This window comes from Citrus clementina, unplaced genomic scaffold, assembly GCF_000493195.1.
Source record: "Citrus clementina cultivar Clemenules unplaced genomic scaffold, Citrus_clementina_v1.0 scaffold_2, whole genome shotgun sequence".
Lineage (NCBI taxonomy): Eukaryota > Viridiplantae > Streptophyta > Magnoliopsida > Sapindales > Rutaceae > Citrus > Citrus x clementina.
In genome coordinates, this window is record NW_006262688.1 from 3,878,472 (window position 1) to 3,897,229 (window position 18,758).

General features: G+C 34.2%; 1 pseudogene; it reads left to right on the forward strand.

Annotated features, from left to right (window-relative positions):
- Positions 1-8,751: 8,751 nt before the first annotated feature.
- Positions 8,752-18,542, forward strand: LOC112100809 (annotated as a pseudogene).
- The last annotated feature ends 216 nt before the right edge of the window (positions 18,543-18,758 follow it).

Sequence of the window (18,758 nt, forward strand, 5' to 3'; positions counted from 1 at the left end):
AGAAGAAGCATTGTACCAATTATCCCGCATGGTGTGCTAAGAAACTTATGCGTCTTAATTTGGTTTGTTCTGAGGTTAATTTAATTTCAATACCTAGACACAATTGGTGGATAGATTTCACATCAGTGAATCTATCCAAGGTTGCCTAAGCTATTAAAAGCCAAGTGAAGATGAAAGAACATTTATATAGGTGATGGAAAAATGGTTGAAGTTAAAGCAATTGGAAAATTTATATTATTATTAGAGATAGGATTTTATTTAGATCTTGAAAAAACATTTATTGTCCTATCCCTTAGACGGAATTTGATTTCCGTTTCTAGTTTAGACAAATGTAGTTTTTATTGTTATTTGGGAATAGGAAATTTTGTTTTTTCATGACTGAAAATTGATTGGTTTTGATTTTTTATCATTCTATGATAATCTTTATTTAATTGATATGATTGCTTCATTTAGTGAATCCCTGCAATTAAGTACACGAGGTGTAAAGAAAAACTAACTAATGAGAATTCAGTTGCGTTATCGCATAAGAGGTTAGGTCATATCTATAATAGAGATACTTGTGTTAGATGAAATTTTTGAACCCTTAGATTTTATAGATTTTGAAATTTGTGTTAATTGTATTAAGGGAAAACAAACCAATAAAAGGAGATTTGAAGCTAATAGGACATTGGATTTCTTAGAATGCATGCATATGGATATTTATGGGCCACTCCTACAACTACTTGGAATAGTCAACAATATTTTATGATGTTGAAGGAGGCTGAAATTTACCTTCACATGTATTTTTTTATTTGTGGAGAAATTGTGACGCTTGTTGAACTCGAATCCGTTGAGATGGGTAGTAAAAAAAGCACTCCGACACCCAAGTCAGTGTTTGATTTAAGGTTTAATGGGAATAAGAGCAATAAGTAAGATTAAATTTTTCTCTTGATTTAAGGTTTAATGGGAATAAGAGCAATAAGTAAGATTAAATTTTTCTCTTTTAAGGGATGAACAATGCTCTTCTTTTTGGCTCAAGAGGGATCTCATTTCTCTTAGTGAGATGGTCTCTATTTATAAATGATGGGTGACATGGATTTAGGGTTTTGCCTTGTCTCTCTCCCTGATGACATGTGTCACCCACTATTATTGCGCATGTGGACGTGAATTTGTTCATAGGAAAATAAACATATTTATTCTAGACTTACATCATTTATTCCATGTTCATGTGCTTCCTTATTCTTATGATCTTGGGCGTGGTTCTCGCAAACCCCGAAACTCAGAATTAGAATGAGTTTTTCTTCTTGTTATTATCGTAAGTCCCTGGGAAATTTTATTCTAATGATACTTTCTCCAGAATAGATTGGATATTGTTTATTTAATTTTTTGGGATAGCTTCTTCGTTTCTTTTTTATATGGACACATGGCGTAATTTAGTGCCTCTAAGGTATGGTACCTAAATCACTCCTCCCACAAATGTATTTTTATTTAAAAATACTTGACTAAAAAAATAGTGGTTATGTGACATTTGCTATCCTTTTTGAAATATTTTTTTTGGGATGATGAGATTCGTCATGCCTTTTTTTTTTATGTCCATACCTGCAGCCAATATATAAATGTTTTCAATTTCATGATATTCCTATTGAAGTGGTTATTATGGGCAACCTTTTAACTTGACTTGGCCATGGGCTACTTGCGCTTTTGACTCTTTTAAGAATTCATTTAAATAATTATTTTACTCCCGTCACCACCTTGTCTTCTTCCTTTTCACATTCTTAAAAAATTATTCTCTTGCTTATTTTGGTGTTTCCAAGGCTTTTCACTCTTTTCACAATCAGCACCGATATTCACACAAAGTTAAGCACAAAGCTTTGCACAAAACGGTTCGTTTTGTGCAAAGTATAAAAGCTATTTACACTTGCAAGCAACAACACCAAATCACTGAACAAATCCCCTAGGCATGCAACAACGTTTCTCCCATCTCTCTCTCTCTCTCTCTCATTCTCCCTCTTTTATCCCGCACCACACAGCAGTGCAGCAACCATACTAATGCTCATGATGTTACGAATGATACAAAGCTTCCCATTCAGAGGAATAATTGCTGCAGTCCTTGGCAATCATAAGAAATTTTGAAGAACCCAATCAAACCAAACTAAGAAGGTCCCTCATGTAAGAACAAAATTCAAGAACGATAACCATTAATCGCCAAATTAATATATGGTTTGTAAAATAATTTGAAGACCACAATATCCTTACCAAGAATAATAATCATTCAAAATCTATGAGGCCTCAAAAACATATTAATTAATCTTTAACAATTAATCAGTCTACATCTTTAATTACAAATTAATCTTTAGTCAATTAAGCCAATTGTGTTGGGGGATAGAGAGCGATGCAGTTGAGATCGAGAGAATGAGAGACAACGGAGCCGAGAGAGTGAGGAAGATCGAAACCGAAAGAGTGAGGTAGACCGGAGCTGAGAGAGTGAGGGAGATCGGAGCCCAGGGAGCCAACTAGATGCTTTAAGCGAGAGACGAGAGAGTTGTCACTGCTGCTGCGTCATAAGGGAGAACGGAGCTGATATCGAGCTTGTGTGTACACGGGAGAGAGAGAAGAATGTTGTTGTGTGGTGGGGGAGAAAAGAGGGAGACGGGAGAGAGAGATGGGAGGAACGTTGCTGCAGGATTTGTTACGTGTGTGTGTGGCGGTGTTGCTTGCACGTGTGAATGGCTTTTATACTTCGCACAAAAAGAATCATTTTGTGCAAAGCTTTGTGCTGAGCTTTGTGAGAACATCATTTTCCTTTCACAATTGCCTTTTGCTCTTCCTGTAAGTTTCAGAGTCTTGTTTTGCCTTGCGTTTTTCACCACCATTCATTCATTTTTTTTCTTTTTCCTCTTTTGGTTCCTCTTTCTCGTCCCCTTTTGCTTTTTTTTTTTTACCGTTTGCATCGTTCCTCATTTTCTTCTTTTCTTTATGTTGCCTTTTTTTAGTCCTCCTTTCTCGTCCCTTTTATCTTTGTTTTTTCCTCTCCTTCTCTTTTTGGCCTCTTTTTTCTTTTCTTTTCTTTTTTTTTCCTTTTTTCGTCCCATTTTGCTTTCTCTCTTCCCTTTTTTTTTGGCTTCTTCTTTTTTCTTTTTTTTTTCTTTTCGGCCTCTTTTTTCTTTTATTATTATTTCTTTTTGTTCTCTTTTCTCGTACCCTTGAGTATGGTCTCTAGCATAACTTGCTTCATTTGTTAATAACAGAAGTTGTAGCTAGCAAGCTATCAAGAATTGGCTTTGAATTTTCTTTTCTCATTTTTTTATTATTTATTTTTTGACAAGAACATGATTGCCCCTAGAATGGAGAGGATTTCCTTTGACCAATTTGTGGAAAATGTGGATCTTGGCTCTAATATTCAGTTGAGAGAACTTGCTGATAGTGTCGATAGTATGAACCTTTATCGCCAACAAATTGAGGTATTGTCATTCCCTATTCCTTCCCTAGTCATAGAATTTTTTGCTCGTTGTGGAGTTTCGCTCTTGATGATTAATTTATGTGTTTTAGTACTATTACAAGCCTTTGCTACCACCAATTTGGCTCTTATGGAGTCCCATTTGCTTTCCTTGTATGATTTCTTAATCTGTTATAGACTTAAATTTTATCATAGTCCTAAGTAGAGGCGGACTTACCGTAGGACCAATGGGGACTTAGAAAATGAACTTTTAATAATTAATTTGATTTGTCTAAAATTTTCAATAATTTTGTCTTAAGCCCCCAATAATTTATATTCAAGTCCCTAATACATAGTTAAATTCTCACACTCCAAACTTTTAAAACAAATCAAAAGAGATGGGGTTTGCAAACTAAAATCAAGCTCATAAATATTAATATTAATTAAATTTTTAAATAGCCCACAAACTCATTAATAATATTTTATTACTCTTACCTTCTCCAATTCCACTACCGGTTCAGCACCCATCTCAAATCCCTAAATCATCTTCTTGTTCCGGCATCTCTAAAAGCAAAAAAGTAGTGACAGTGGAGGGGTTGTTTTCATTTATTCCTCCAAATTTCAAACAACCCCTCATCTCTTCATTCATTACAACTAAGGTACAAGTCAACACTTTATTTGCTTTTTATTTTATTGTTTACAAATCACATATGACTATTTGTTGAATTGATGTTATTGTTGTTTTTTTCCCTCTTACTGTATCATCTGGCAGTTGTTATACTTGAAAAAAATAATGTGATTAAGTGTGGGTTCCATGAAAAATAATTTGAGCACAAAATGATCTAACAAAACATCAATTTATTAAAAATTAACTTAAATAAATGCTCTTGCAAAATGTAATTAAAATGCAATAAAAACATATCATTTACTCTCTAAGTAATATTGATTTAAGTCTAAAAATGTCATGATAACTCTCATTTCATAGAGTTATTCGATAGTATGAAGTCCACATCAGAGTATATCTATCTATTATCTAAAGGTGCTTTCTCCTAAAAGAGTACTCTAGTCTCTTATAGCCTCTTCTACGATGGTAGTAAAGTTCATGGCATGTTATGAGGCGTCAATCACAGAATATGGCTATGGAGTTTGTCATAAGAATGCATATAGTACTACACACGTTCATCATGATCTATTTCATTCAGTGGTATTAGCATAGTGACCATTAATGGGTCAAGTTACGATAGTCGTAATAAAGACCGCTTTAATCATATGCTGGTATAATTAATGGACCGAATTGATTGTAGATGCATTTTAGTAATGACAGAAAAGTTGAGCTCATACGGTTAATTATGTAAGGCGTAATTATAAGGTTACACATATACCCCAAGTAGGAGATTATTGGATCCTTAATCCAACATCGAGCTTATATGTGAACAATTATGTGTTGGAAACTATCATATAAGGTTAAGCCTATTAAGGTTTATGTTAATATGGGATTCAATGTATCCAATAGAGTGTGTGAACTTTAATATGTAGATACTTAAGGGTAATTTCTACTTTTATGATGGGTTGAAATAGAAATAATTAAAAATGAAAAAAAAGTTGTCTATATAAGTGGTTATGATTCTTAGGTAACATGTATCGATCTATTCTTTTTGACATCTCATCATCAGAGAGAAATCACATAGAAACTTAAAGGATTTTCTAGGTCTAGGAGAATGTATTGATTTGGAAGACAAACTATGGATTCAGCATGGATTTAGATACGCTTCTGCATATTCTATTATTGATTCTTGATAATAGAATATGAATATTCTTGAATTATAAGTGATGATTTTCACCAAATGATTTATTGTTCTAACATTTATATGCATGGTATTACTTTGTTTTCCAATTAACCATTGGGATATCAGAATAATGTATCTTCTTAAAATGTATTTAATTAATTAAAATGGGGTGAATTTAGGAGTGTTTGACTCACATTAACATATATATAACAACTTATTTTATGTTAATAACTATCTATTCAAGTGCTTGGATTTGGACACGAACTGAATAGTTAATTAATTATTATCATTTTTTTAATAATTAGCTTAAGATGTGAGAGTGTAGCCTGCCTAAAAAGAGTCTTGAGTTCAAGCCTCAGTTGTTAATAGAGTAAAATATCTATTGATCCTCCCAAATATAGGATTTGAAAATAAAATATTGTTTGGACACAATCTAATCAAGTGCTTATGAATTGGGCTTTAGTGCATATTTGGCATAGTTTATATAATAGTCAATAATACTTATTGAATCCTGTAAGATCCTTTTAAATATTTAGTGATTCTGATTGTATTTTAAATAGAGCTTTCTAGGATTAAACAAGCTAGTTCACTTAGAGATGGCAAAATTTATATACGTCTCTAAATGTAGGTACATCCGAATCCGCACTGCATTAATATGTCCAAATCTAGATGTGGGTAGTACTCTACAAATTGCAAGTGGATTTTCTGGGTATTTGGGTCTGCAAAATACTAAATTTTAAATTTTAAATATAATTTAAAATTCAAGAAATTAACCTAATAAAATCAAATAAAATCCAATCATAATTCAACAAATAACAATTCAACACTTAGAATAGCATACAATACCATAAATCCACAAATAAAAATATCACAATATAAATCAAACATAAAAAATAACATAAATCTAAGTTTAACACCACCAAAAATCCATATGGATCCGCACATGTGTTTACTTGTTACGTTAATTTTTTCATTTAACTTATATATTTTTATTTAATTTTAATTTAATAAATAATTTAATTAAAAATAATGTGGATCGATTTTCTAGATGCATTTTGCATCTGGATTTGGATCCAGATCCACTTATAACTTAATTTTTAGAATTTGAATCCATATTTTTTTAATATGTGGATACAGTTTTTTTTTTTAGATTCACATCTTCTAGGCCTCCTAAATGAAGGTGCAAATAAGGACTTAGGGATAAAAGCTTGGGCAGTCCAAGCCCTTTATTTTTTTTTAGAAAAGTTAATTTATAAATTAGAATAATAAATTAAAATTTAAAAATAATGAAAAAAAAAGATAGAGAAAGCTTTAATCCCTAATTCATATATCAATAATGAATCAAAAAACTTAAAATTACAATAATAAACTCTCTTTTAAGTGTTAATTAATTAAGAGGGTGTTTGAATTAGAAAATCTAGTACTAAAAAAAATTATATCTCTAAACTTTTATTTGCTTCATTTTCTTTATTTATTATTTAATTTTGAAATATTTATTTTCTTTAATTCATTGTTGATTATAACAACTTAATTATTATTAACTTATTTCAAGTTTACAACATTTAAAAAAAATTGAAAAAATAAGTGAAAGCTCAAGCCCAACCCAACCCTACAGTGGGCTCAGCCTAGGCCTAGCCCTTAGGCTTCCACTCTAAAGGCTCAACCCTGGCCTAAGCCTGCATTTTGCCATCCCTCTGACTGGGTCTTTGCAGATTCGGGCCAAACCCTCATTTTTTGTTATCCTTAAGTTTACCTCTACTTAAGAGGTTGGAAAGCTTTTTTAAAATGTTAAATTGTCTAAAAATATCTCTTATTTATTTTATAATCTTATTTCATTTATTTCATAATGCAACTTTAAGAAACTTGTTTATTAAAGTATTTTATAATTTTCAATAAAAGTTCTCATTAACAACTAAACTAATCTTTTTTTTAATAAAACCTCTACTTCAATAAACTTTACTTAAAATGTTATATCAAATAAAATCAGTATATTCTAACTTAATTTGGAGCACCGTAATGGTTGGTTCTCACTGCTCGGCTAGTAGGACTGAAAGATCCACCCTCATGGTTTCTGTTTCATACTTTCACAATCCCTTGTGTGTGTGTGTGTAGATTAATAATATCAGGATTATAAAATATCTATTAATTTAAAGAGGTATTAATTAATCAATAAATTATTAATTTATAGAGTAATTAAAAGCTCCTTGTATTTTACCAATTTAATCAATTAAAAATGAATTAACCATTAAATAAAGATTAAATTGACCAAAAAAATTTAAAGTACTTGCAATTTGAGAATTCAACCTAGAACTTTTAAAGCAATATGCAAAATTAGAGATGAGATATAACTATATTTAAATTTCAAGAAAAACAAGTAATAACAATATTAAATATCAAAAAATTTATATTTGTAATTTTAGCAAATTATTAGTTTATAATACGAATGGGACCATAAACTTATATAACGGTTTAAAAAAAGTATTATCTTATTAATTTATCAAAATTATTAATTTAACATGTTGACTAAAAAATTATTATATAATAAGTATTATTAATTTATAGAATATTAATTCATTTGAGATTACACTATATTTGGTGGTGGTCCACAGTTTTAGAAGGGCACGTGATTAAGCTACTTCAGCAGCCACATCAAGGAAAAATAAAATGTTTTATCACTTGAAACAAGCTTATTAATATTTATTGCACATGGCAATTAACGATCTAAGTTAAAAACACATGTATGGGAGAGTTCATTCGAGGGGACAAAGAGACTATAAAATAAATTAAATAAAAGCCAAAATGCCCGTAAAATAGGAGCGGGAAGTCAGTCAACTTAAATTACAACAGTAGTGATAGATGTACAAAAATTAAGCAACTGCTAAGTTACATTAATTACATATTTATAGCTGACATAAAATTATTTTTTTACGATCTTTAAATTGTTTAAGTGGCAACAACTTAAGAAACAAAAAAATTATTTGCGGATTATCATATGCTACAGCTATTGTAATACAGCAAGAACCCAAAATTAACACAAAAATAACAAATTATCAATACAGGATAAAAAAAATACCACAAGAATTTAAAAAAATTCATTACAAGGACAAATTTTTATATAGTTTCTGTGAGAATTTTTGAACTTTTTTCAGTACAAACGTCATTATTTAAATTCAAAAGCATAAAACTAAAATTACCATATTGAAAAAAATAATAAATAAGTATCCTAATCTTTATTAGAGTTCGAAATCAAATGACTAATTAAAGAAACGTCCTTGAAAATCACTAGGAATGCTACTTCGATATATATATATATATATAATAAATAAATAAACTCTGACATATTTTGACATAAGCCACAAAACTACCAAATTGCCCTGCCTGTTATTACAAATAGTTCGGATAACCGTGTGGGCATTTTAGGCTTTTCGGGGGATAAAATTATCAGTTGTGTGAGCAAGAGCATGGATATATTGATGCTTTCTAGAGTGAAATGCTAGGCTTGTGTAGTGAACTAAATCAATCTGTTGTTAAATCATCTGTCATTCGATCATGGCAACTGCAAGTTCAATTCCGAGCCAGGAACTACTCGATCAGCTTCCAAAACATTTGCATTGGGAAGCTTACAATATCTATCAATGGGAAGTGATAGGTCCCAATCAAAAACGTTCAACAATGGCTATGTTTATGTTGTTCTACTTACGGTGAGAACGACCAAGAATAATACTTTGAGATAATTTTCTGCATAATCCTTTTATTAATTGCTGGAGCTTATTTATAGTAGTTAATACAAATACTACTAAGGATTTGTAGCCACAATTCACGGCTACAATCAATTTAAATAACTGAGAAATCTTAAATAACAAACTAGAAATAGAAATAGAATCCCACTTAATTTGATTCTCCACACGATCCGCAACGTGGCTTGACGTGGTAATTTCCTTGCCTTACTCCAACAAACAACTACTCTTTAATCCATATGTAAATAAGTCTTGCATGGTATTGCATGCAACATGCATGACCGCATGCATGGCTGCATGAGACTTACGCATGTTCAAACAAAGCCCTCGTATCTATAGTTAGGCTTATGAACCTTTGTTGACCTCCGTGGCCCCCTTTCCTTATCAATACCCTCCCCATGAAGTGGACCCTTGTCCTCAAGGGTCATGTGTGGAAATTGTTTCTGTAGCAATGCCGTGTCTTCCCAGGTTGTTCTCCTTTGTTTTCTTCTCCAAGTAGTTCCTCTGCAACTTCTTCACAAGTGATCTCGTTGGTGTTGTTGTAGCTCTCAAGAAGTAGAAGTTGAGGCCCTTGACATTTATGACCCGCAGTGAACCGTTCGTTGCAAGTGAAACACAGTCCTTGTGCTCGTCCTCATTGCATTTCATCCCAAGGTAATCTTTTGATAGGCGCGGTTGGTGATGCTCGAGTAGGTGACGGTGCGCGGTTGGAGGGTGGCTGCCACAAGAATCTCTTCTATCTTGATAGTTTATCATCATTCATGCGGGCCAAGTTGATTGTTTCCTTCAGTGTTCTTAGTTTGAACATGCGGATTTCCTCGGATATCTCTATAATCCTCCCATGAATGTACCCACAAGGGCTTTTTGTGTCCAGCCATGAACTCGGTTGCCAAGCCTTTCAAATTCCCTTTGGTAATCACGAAGGGAACCTGTTTGTCTCACTCTAGACAAGGCTTCATCAAAATCTTCACATTCTGTAGGACCAAAACAAGCCCAAAGTTCTTCTGTAAAAATTTTCCATGTCACCACTCGTTCTTCTTCGCGGTAAGCTTGTCGTAGCCATTGCCACCATTGGTTGGCTTCTCCCTCAAGGTGGAAGGATGCTAACGATACTTTCTGGTCTTCCGTTGTGTCTTGGTATTCGAAGAACTGCGTCACTCGATTAAACCACTCCATTGGATCATCTCCAGAGTAGCATGGAAATTCTAATTTCGGCATTCTGGATGAAAGGTGTTGTCGTCCACCTTCATTCTTCTCACGGTTTGGGCGTGATGAGTCAATTTGATCATGAGTACTATGACTTGATGCTCCTTTGGATGCCATAATTGTTTCGGTCAATTTGTTGAGTGTTTCTTCTAAGTGTTGTAACTTGCTACTCATTCCAATCTCCATTCGTTGCAAGCCATCCTGCAAACTGCCAAATTCAGCTTCCAAGAGTTCGATTCTCTCTTTGTTAGTTGCCATTGTTAACCTTGTTGAGTGTTAGAAAATGCATATTTATAAAGGAGAAAACCGTCATTTTACATTTTAAGTCTTACTAACAACCCTTACTTTTATGTATTTAACCTTCTTGTGATTTAATTAGGTGTGTTTTATTTTAATTAAGTAATTTATGTATTTTAGGGGCATTATAGTCATTTCACAATAAAGGAGAGATCAGACGGCAAAACGGACATCACTTTTGAACTCAGGACGGTCGAAAACCTTAGGAGGAGCATAAAAGGAAAAATGGCACTATTCACATCATATCAGTGGACGAAAAATCTCGCGTACGGTGCATGCATCACACAAGATTATTTTCAACCAAACCGCGTTACTGTTCATCCGGGTCAAACCGCGTTACTGTTTAAAGTCGGGTCAAACCGTGTTACTGTTCATCCGCGTGGTCAAACCGTGGACTGTTGACTGATGACGTGGTGCAATCCTGAGCGTCCAAACTGTTTTTAATCTGATGGCCATGATTTACTCCATGTATCTATAAAAAGGGGGCCTCCCCCCCTAATTTGATATCTCTGAATCCATTTTTGGGATCCATTTTCTGTAATTCCTTCTCCATCTTGTATTTTCTTCGTATTTTAATAAATTCCCATTTTGCCCCTAGTTCAACTATGAGTGGCTAATTTTCTTTCAAGCTTGGGTTGAAGGTGAAGTCTCAACATATGTCATAGGCTTAATTTGGTAAATTTATTTTCTCTTCCCCTCTAGTTTTTGTGGATGTTTTGACTTCTCGTCGACAAATAATAATAATCTTGTCTAGATACCGCCTTGGTTACACCGGCTCTCTAGTATAAGGTTATTATTATTTGGCACGATAAGCCCTTAGCACCATATTGATTAGAGCGTGGTTCATGAGGTGTGGATTCCCCCCTCATGATTTAATTGGCATTAATACGGATTATTTAGCCCATGATGCATGTTGATACGGATCCAGATACCCAAGTACGTCAATTTAATAGATTTCTCTTCAATTTATTCTCGCCATTACAAGTCCAATTTTAGAATTTATTATCGCCATTTCAATTCCAATTTTAGGATAATTTAAATCACTTCCACCACAATTCCAACCACCCATTTACAAAATTAATTCTATATATAATTAAAATCCACCTCCTCGTGGGATCGACACTCGTCACCATTAGTCTATACTACAATAGATTCGTGCGCTTGCGAGTACATTAAAATTTGCACAACAAACCCCACTCTGATACCAATTGATAGGTCACAATAAAAAACGTTCAACAATGGCTAAGTTTATGTTGTTCTACTTACGGTGAGAACGACCAAGAATAATACTTTGAGATAATTTTCTGCATAATCCTTTTATTAATTACTGAAGCTTATTTATAGTAGTTAATACAAACACTACTAAGGATTTGTAGCCACAATTCACAGCTACAATCAATTTAAATAACTGAGCAATCTTAAATAACAAACTAGAAACAGAAATAGAATCCCACTTAATTTGATTCTCCACACGATCCGCAACGTGGCTTGACGTGGTAATTTCCTTGCCTTGCTCCAACAAACAACTACTCTTTAATCCATATGTAAATAAGTCTTGCATGGTATTGCATGCAACATGCATGACCGCATGCATGGCTACATGAGACTTACGCATGTTCAAACAAAGCCCTCGTATCTGTAGTTAGGCTTATGAACCTTTGTTGACCTCCGTGGCTCATTTTCCTTATCAGGAAGGTTTTTGGTATCCAGCCGCAGTCATACGAGGCATGTTAGCCTTTCAATCTAACTACAAAGCACGTTGTGATGATGTCATCTTGGCTTCCTCCCTGAAAACTGGAACCACATAGCTTAAAGCTCTTTGTGCTTACATCATGGACTATCATGATGATCAACTTTCGTCGAAAAATCATGATCTTGTTGTGAAGACTTTGGAGTACGAATTCGCCGGAGAGACCCTAAATCCCTATGATCTCTCAGGTATGCCTTCTCCAAGACTCTTCCACATTCATTTGCCTTACAACGCTTTGCCGGAGTCAATCAAGAACTCCGAGTGCAAGATCGTTTACATAACCCGAAACCCTAGTGACAATATGGTATCAGGATGGCATTACTTCAACAAGATTCTACGGCAGAATAATCAAGATCCATATCCTTTTGAGAAAGCATATAATATTTTTGTGCTGGGGTTCATTCTTATGGACCATTTTTTGATCATGTTTGTTAGTGAAGCTGCTTAATATGAAGAACAGAGGAATTGAGTACAGTTTATTCAGTTGTGCTTGATTGTAGCAGATTCACTTCCTCAACTGATGTGACTTGGTGACGTGGCGTAGTTAGTTACTCTGAATAAGCATTCTTCATATGTGTGTAACAGATTACTAACAAATGTAACAAGCTGCTCTCATGACATATAAATATCTGTGTAATCCGTTCAGATCTAACAATAAGAAGTTTCTCAAGTTTTCATTATGATATTTTCTTTCATTTTCTTTTAGCTTTCTCGCTTGCCAAACATAAATACTTAAAGTTCTATCATGGTATCAGAGCCATCAATGGCAAGTATGATTCAATCTAATACTTCTTATAATTTTGTTACACCTGTAAAATTGGATCAGAACAATTTTATTCTGTGGAGAACACAAGTCTTAGCATCGGTCAAAGGAAATGGGTTAGAAAGTTTCATCAATGGTGGTTTGAAATGTCCAGAGCAATTTCTTCCATTTACTAGCACTGGTGAAGCTTCGTCATCAAATGTAAGTGAGCTACGATCTACAAATCCTGATTTCATTGCTTAGGTGAAAACGGATCAACTCCTCTTGAGCTGGATGCTATCATCTATTCAGCAAAGCTTGCTGTCAACTGTGATCGAATGCACTACTTCAAAACAGCTTTGGGATTCACTTAACAGTATGTTCATTTCTCAGTCTCAAGCTCGAATTCAAACTCTTAGAATGCAAATCCAAACTATTAAGAAAGGATCTATGAGTATGGTTGAGTATTTTACTAAAATCAAATGAATAGCTGATACATTAGCCTTAGCAGGAAAACCAGTAGAGCTTAATGACTTTGTTATGCATGTGTTGACTGGTCTTGACTCTTCTGATTATGAGTCCTTGACAACTGTTGTTCTAGCTAGAGAATGGACCATTACCTTAGATGATCTATATTCGTTGCTTCTAAATCATGAAAATAGGATTGAACAAAAGAAAGACAAACTTGCTAGTGATGTTATGCATCATATGTCAGCAAATGTAGCTCAAAAAGGTTCATATTCTGGTAAAAATAACAATGGTTTTCAGAAAAACTTTAGAGGTAATTTTGGTGGTGATAATAGTCCAAATGGTGGTTATAATAATAATGGATCTCAATTTGCTGGTGGAAGAAATTTCTCAGATGTTGTCTGTCAAATTTGCTTCATTCCTAGACATAAAGCAAATAGGTACAAGAACAGGTTTAATCCTTCTTTTGTGCCTCAGAAGAATTTTGGTAGAGGAAATTTCAGAGGTCAATATGTTAGAGACATGTCTTTTCATGGTTTTATAAGGGGCTCAATGTTTTCTGGTCCTCATTTTGGATCAAATTTTGGAAACTCTTATATGCCGAGGGGTGTTGCTTTTCAAGCCAATATGGCATACTCAGATCTTGTTATCATCTCTGGTTATCCTTCTCTTAATTACACCACTGGGTTTAATAATTTTACTCCTAGTTACACTAATGGATTCACACCATATGCTCCTGGTTTCACTAATGGAATGCCTAGTACTTCAGCTCCACCAACTCAGCCACACTATGCTGCAAATCCTGAGATTGTTGAAGATCCCTCATGGTATATTGACAGTGGAGCCACAAATCATATCACAAATGATTTAAGTAAGCTTGTCAATTCTAAAGCTTATATTGGTAATGAACAATTATTGGTTGGTGATGGAAATGCATTGCCTATTGAACATGTTGGATCAGTTTAGCTTGTCACAAACACCTTTGAATCACTGCTTCTTAATCATGTTTTACATGTACCAAAAATTTGCTTAGTGTTTCTAAACTGCTTGCTGACAACAATGTTACACTTGAATTTGTTGGCACGTCTTGTTTCATTAAGGCCAGGAGCACCGGGATCATCTTGCTTGAAGGAGTTGCTAAAGGAGGCCTCTATAAAATCAAAAGTCCAATCTCATCCTCTCATCCTCAGTCTGTTACTCAGTCAGCTGCTGTCAATATAGCCATTCTTAGTCAAAATAAGTTTCAGTCTCTTTTTGCTTATCTTCCTCATTCAACTTATGAACAACTTAGTTCAAATTCCTGTCAGGGCAATGACAAAGTTTGTTTGTCTGCTGTGATTGAAAAATCTCTTTATGTAAATCTTCTTCATAGAAAATTGGGGCACCCTGCTATTCACACATTAAAAACAATGTAAAAAGTTTGATGATATCAACAAAATTCAAGAGTTAGAATTCTGTAATACATGTCAGTTTGGGAAGAATCATATGCTTCATTTTAATTCTGTTAAAACCATTTCTACAACACTATTACAACTTCTTTATGCAGATCTTTGGGGACCTTCTCATGTTGTTTCCAGCCAAGGTTATACCTATTACATGTCTATACTTGATGATTTTAGCACGTTTACTTGGATTTTCCCATTAAGTGCAAAATCTAATGTCCTACCTGTATTTGTTAGTTTTAAAAATTTCATTGAAAAACATCTACAAAGAAACATTAAGGTTGTTCAAACATATTGGGGTGGGGAATTCAAGTCTTTTTCATCTCTACTCAATAACTCAGGGATACACTTTAGGTATCCTTGTCCTCACATCCATCATCGAAATGGGAGAATTGAGAGAAAACACAGGCATATTGTTGATATTGGTCTCACCTTAATTGCCCAAGCTTATCTACCCTTACATTTTTTGTGGGATGCCTTTCATACAGCAGTCTTCTTGATCAACAGACTTCCTACACCAACTCTACATAATATCTCTTTATATCAGAAACTTTTTCATCAAACACCAGATTATTCTACTCTTAGGATCTTTGGCTGTGCATGTTTTCCTTATCTTAGACCTTATAACAGACACAAACTTGAATTCAAAACTGGGAGATGTATTTTTATTGGATACAGCTCTCATCATAAGGGGTATAAATGTCTTCATTCATCTAGGAGGGTCTATATTTCTAATCATGTGATCTTTAATAAAAAATCTTTTCCTTATATTCCTAGTATAGATTTTTCATCAATAACAGAAGTTATTCCAATCAATTCTTTAGTTGAGTCAGCTCCTTAGTCTTCTTCTGTTACACAATTCCAGGCTCCTTTAACAGCAACTTCAGCAGCTGATCATGTATCTCTAGTTTCCAACTCTCATAAGGTATTGTCTCAAAATTTTAATCCACATGATACCTCACTATCACACTCAACTACTACCATACCTGATACCTCACCATTTACTTCTCATTCCCATAATTCCCCCCCTCATATTCTTCTTGCACCTCCTTCCATTGGTCATTCTATGATAACTAGATCAAAGAATGGCATTTTCAAGCCAAATTCTTATCTTTCTGTCCTTTTAGCACAAACCTCTAAGCCTACCCCTGTTTCTCAAGCTTTATCTGATCCATTATAGTTCAAAGCTATGCAAGAAGAGTTTAAAGCCTTAAAGGTTAACCACACATGGGATTTGATTCTGCCTACTGCTCCTGTTAAAGTTGTTGGTAACAAATGGGTTTTCAGAATCAAATTCAATCCTGATGGAACCATTCTGAAGTACAAAGCAAGGCTGGTTGCTAAAGGCTTCCATCAGACCCATGGTGTTGATTATACTGAAACTTTTAGTCCAGTAGTAAAAACATCTACTGTTAAGGTAGTTTTAAGCATTGCAGTCATGAACAATTGGGTTCTTAGGTAAATAGATGTCAACAATGCCTTCCTAAATGACATTCTTGATGAGAAAGTGTATATGTCACTACCTGAATGCTTTATTGATTCTCATAAACCTCAGTACATTTGTAAACTAAGAAAAGCTCTATATGGTTTGAAACAAGCTCCAAGAGCTTAGTTTGCTAGACTTAAAACAGCTATGCTTTCTTAGTGGCATTTTTAGAATTCCAAGTCAGAGAATTCATTCTTTTATAAGAGAGAAAATGGTCACTTAATTCTGGTTTTGGTGTATGTGGATGATATTATTGTTACTGGTTCCTGCTCAGCAAAAGTTCAGCAAGTCATTCAAGATATGCAATAGACATTTACCTTGAAAGATCTAGGAGAACTCAGTTACTTCTTAGGCATTGAAGTTTCTAAAATTCGAAATGGAATTCATTTGTCTCAGGCTAAGTACATTGCTGATGTTTTGGCAAAGCATGATTTAGTCAACTGCAGTCCAGTGCCAACACCTATGTCTATAGGCCAGCAGCTAACCAAAGCTTCAGGTTCTGAGATTTCCAATATCTCTCAATATAGAAGCATTATTGGCGCCCTGCAATATGTTACTATCACTAGACCAGAAATAGCCTTCACTGTTAATAAGCTCAGCCAGTTTCTTTCTAATCCAAGAACTGCACATTGGGAAGCATGCAAAAGGTTGTTAAGATATCTAAAAGGCACAATACATTTTGGTTTGCAGTTCTACAACTGTGGAGATATGCAGATAAATTATTTTACTAATTCAGACTAGGCTTGTGATCGAGATGATAGGAAGTCAGTTACTGGTTTTAGAGTTTATCTAGGTGCTAATCTAGTTTCATGGTCATCTAAGAAACAAGCAGTTGTCTTAAGATCCAGTACAAAAGCTGAGTATAGAGCTTTGGCTCATGCTGCATCAGAGGTCATTTGGATACAGTCCTTGCTTGCTGAGCTCAGAATTCAGTTAAGTGCTACACCAATTATATGGTGTGATAATCATGGTGCAATAGCATTGGCTTACAATCCAGTTTATCATGCTAAAATAAAGCATGTTGAGCTAGACATTCATTTCATCAGAGACAAAGTGTCATCTAAAGAGTTAGTTGTTTATTTTGTGCCTAGTGAAGATCAAACAGCTGATGTCTTAAATAAAGCTCTCACTTTCACTCAGTTTCATTATTTGCGTAGCAAGTTAAATGTTCATCCTAGAAGCCTCAGCTCAAGAGAGGATGTTAGTGAAGCTGATGATTTGTAGAGAACAGAAAAGAAGCTTTAGTTTAAGAGGGGATGTTAGTGAAGCTGCTTAATATGAAGAACATAGGAATCGAGTGCAGTTTATTCAGCTGTGCTTGACTGCAGCAGATTTACTTCCTCAGCTGATGTGGCTTGGTAACGTGGCTTAGTTAGTTACTCTGAATAAGCATTCTTCATATGTGTGTAACATATTACTAACAAATGTAACAAGCTGCTCTCATGACATATAAATATTTGTGTAATTCGTTCAGATCTAAAAATAAGAAGTTTCTCAAGCTGATGATTTGTAGAGAATAGAAAAGAAGCTTCAGTTTAAGAGGGGATGTTAGTGAAGCTACTTAATATGAAGAACAGAGGAATCGAGTGCAGTTTATTCAGCTGTGCTTGACTGCAGCAGATTTACTTCCTCAGCTGATGTGGCTTGGTGACGTGGCTCTGAATAAGCATTCTTCATATGTGTGTAACAGATTACTAACAAATGTAACAAGCTGCTCTCATGACATATAAATATCTGTGTAATCCATTCAGATCTAACAATAAGAAGTTTCTCAAGTTTTTATTATGATATTTTCTTTCATTTTCTTTTAGCTTTCTCGCTTGCCAAACATAAATACTTAAAGTTCTATCAATGTTTTACGGTACTGGTCAGAGAACCTGAAGACACCTAACAAGATACTTTTCTTGAAGTATGAAGAGCTGAAAGAGATCCCAAAGGGCAGGTGAAGAGGCTAGCTTCGTTTCTTGGGCGACTACTTGCTGGTGAATATGAGGTGGATAAAGTGATATAGGGATCGAGTTTTGAGAGGCTTAAGAATTTGGAAGTGAACAAAAATGGGGAGATTCCTTTCGGCAATGTGCCGAATAGAGCCTTTTTTAGACTTGGCAAGGTTGGGGACTGGGAGAATTATTTCACAGCTGAGATGAAGCAAGGTCTAGATGGGATTACACGCATGAAATTAGAGGGGTCTGGTCTTGATTTTGAGTCCTGAAGTTTCACTTCTCTAAAAGCTTTGAGAGAGAATTTATTTATTTAGTTTTGATCTCTTTCTTTCTCTATCGTTTAAATAAAATCTAGTAGGTGTTATGTGTTGTAGAAATTAATGCAGTCAAGTTTTCTTTTCTTTTTTTTTCTTTTTTTTCACTGAGTTTATGTAGTCAAGTTTAATTATTTTTTACTTTTCAAAAAAAAAATTATTATTTTGTAA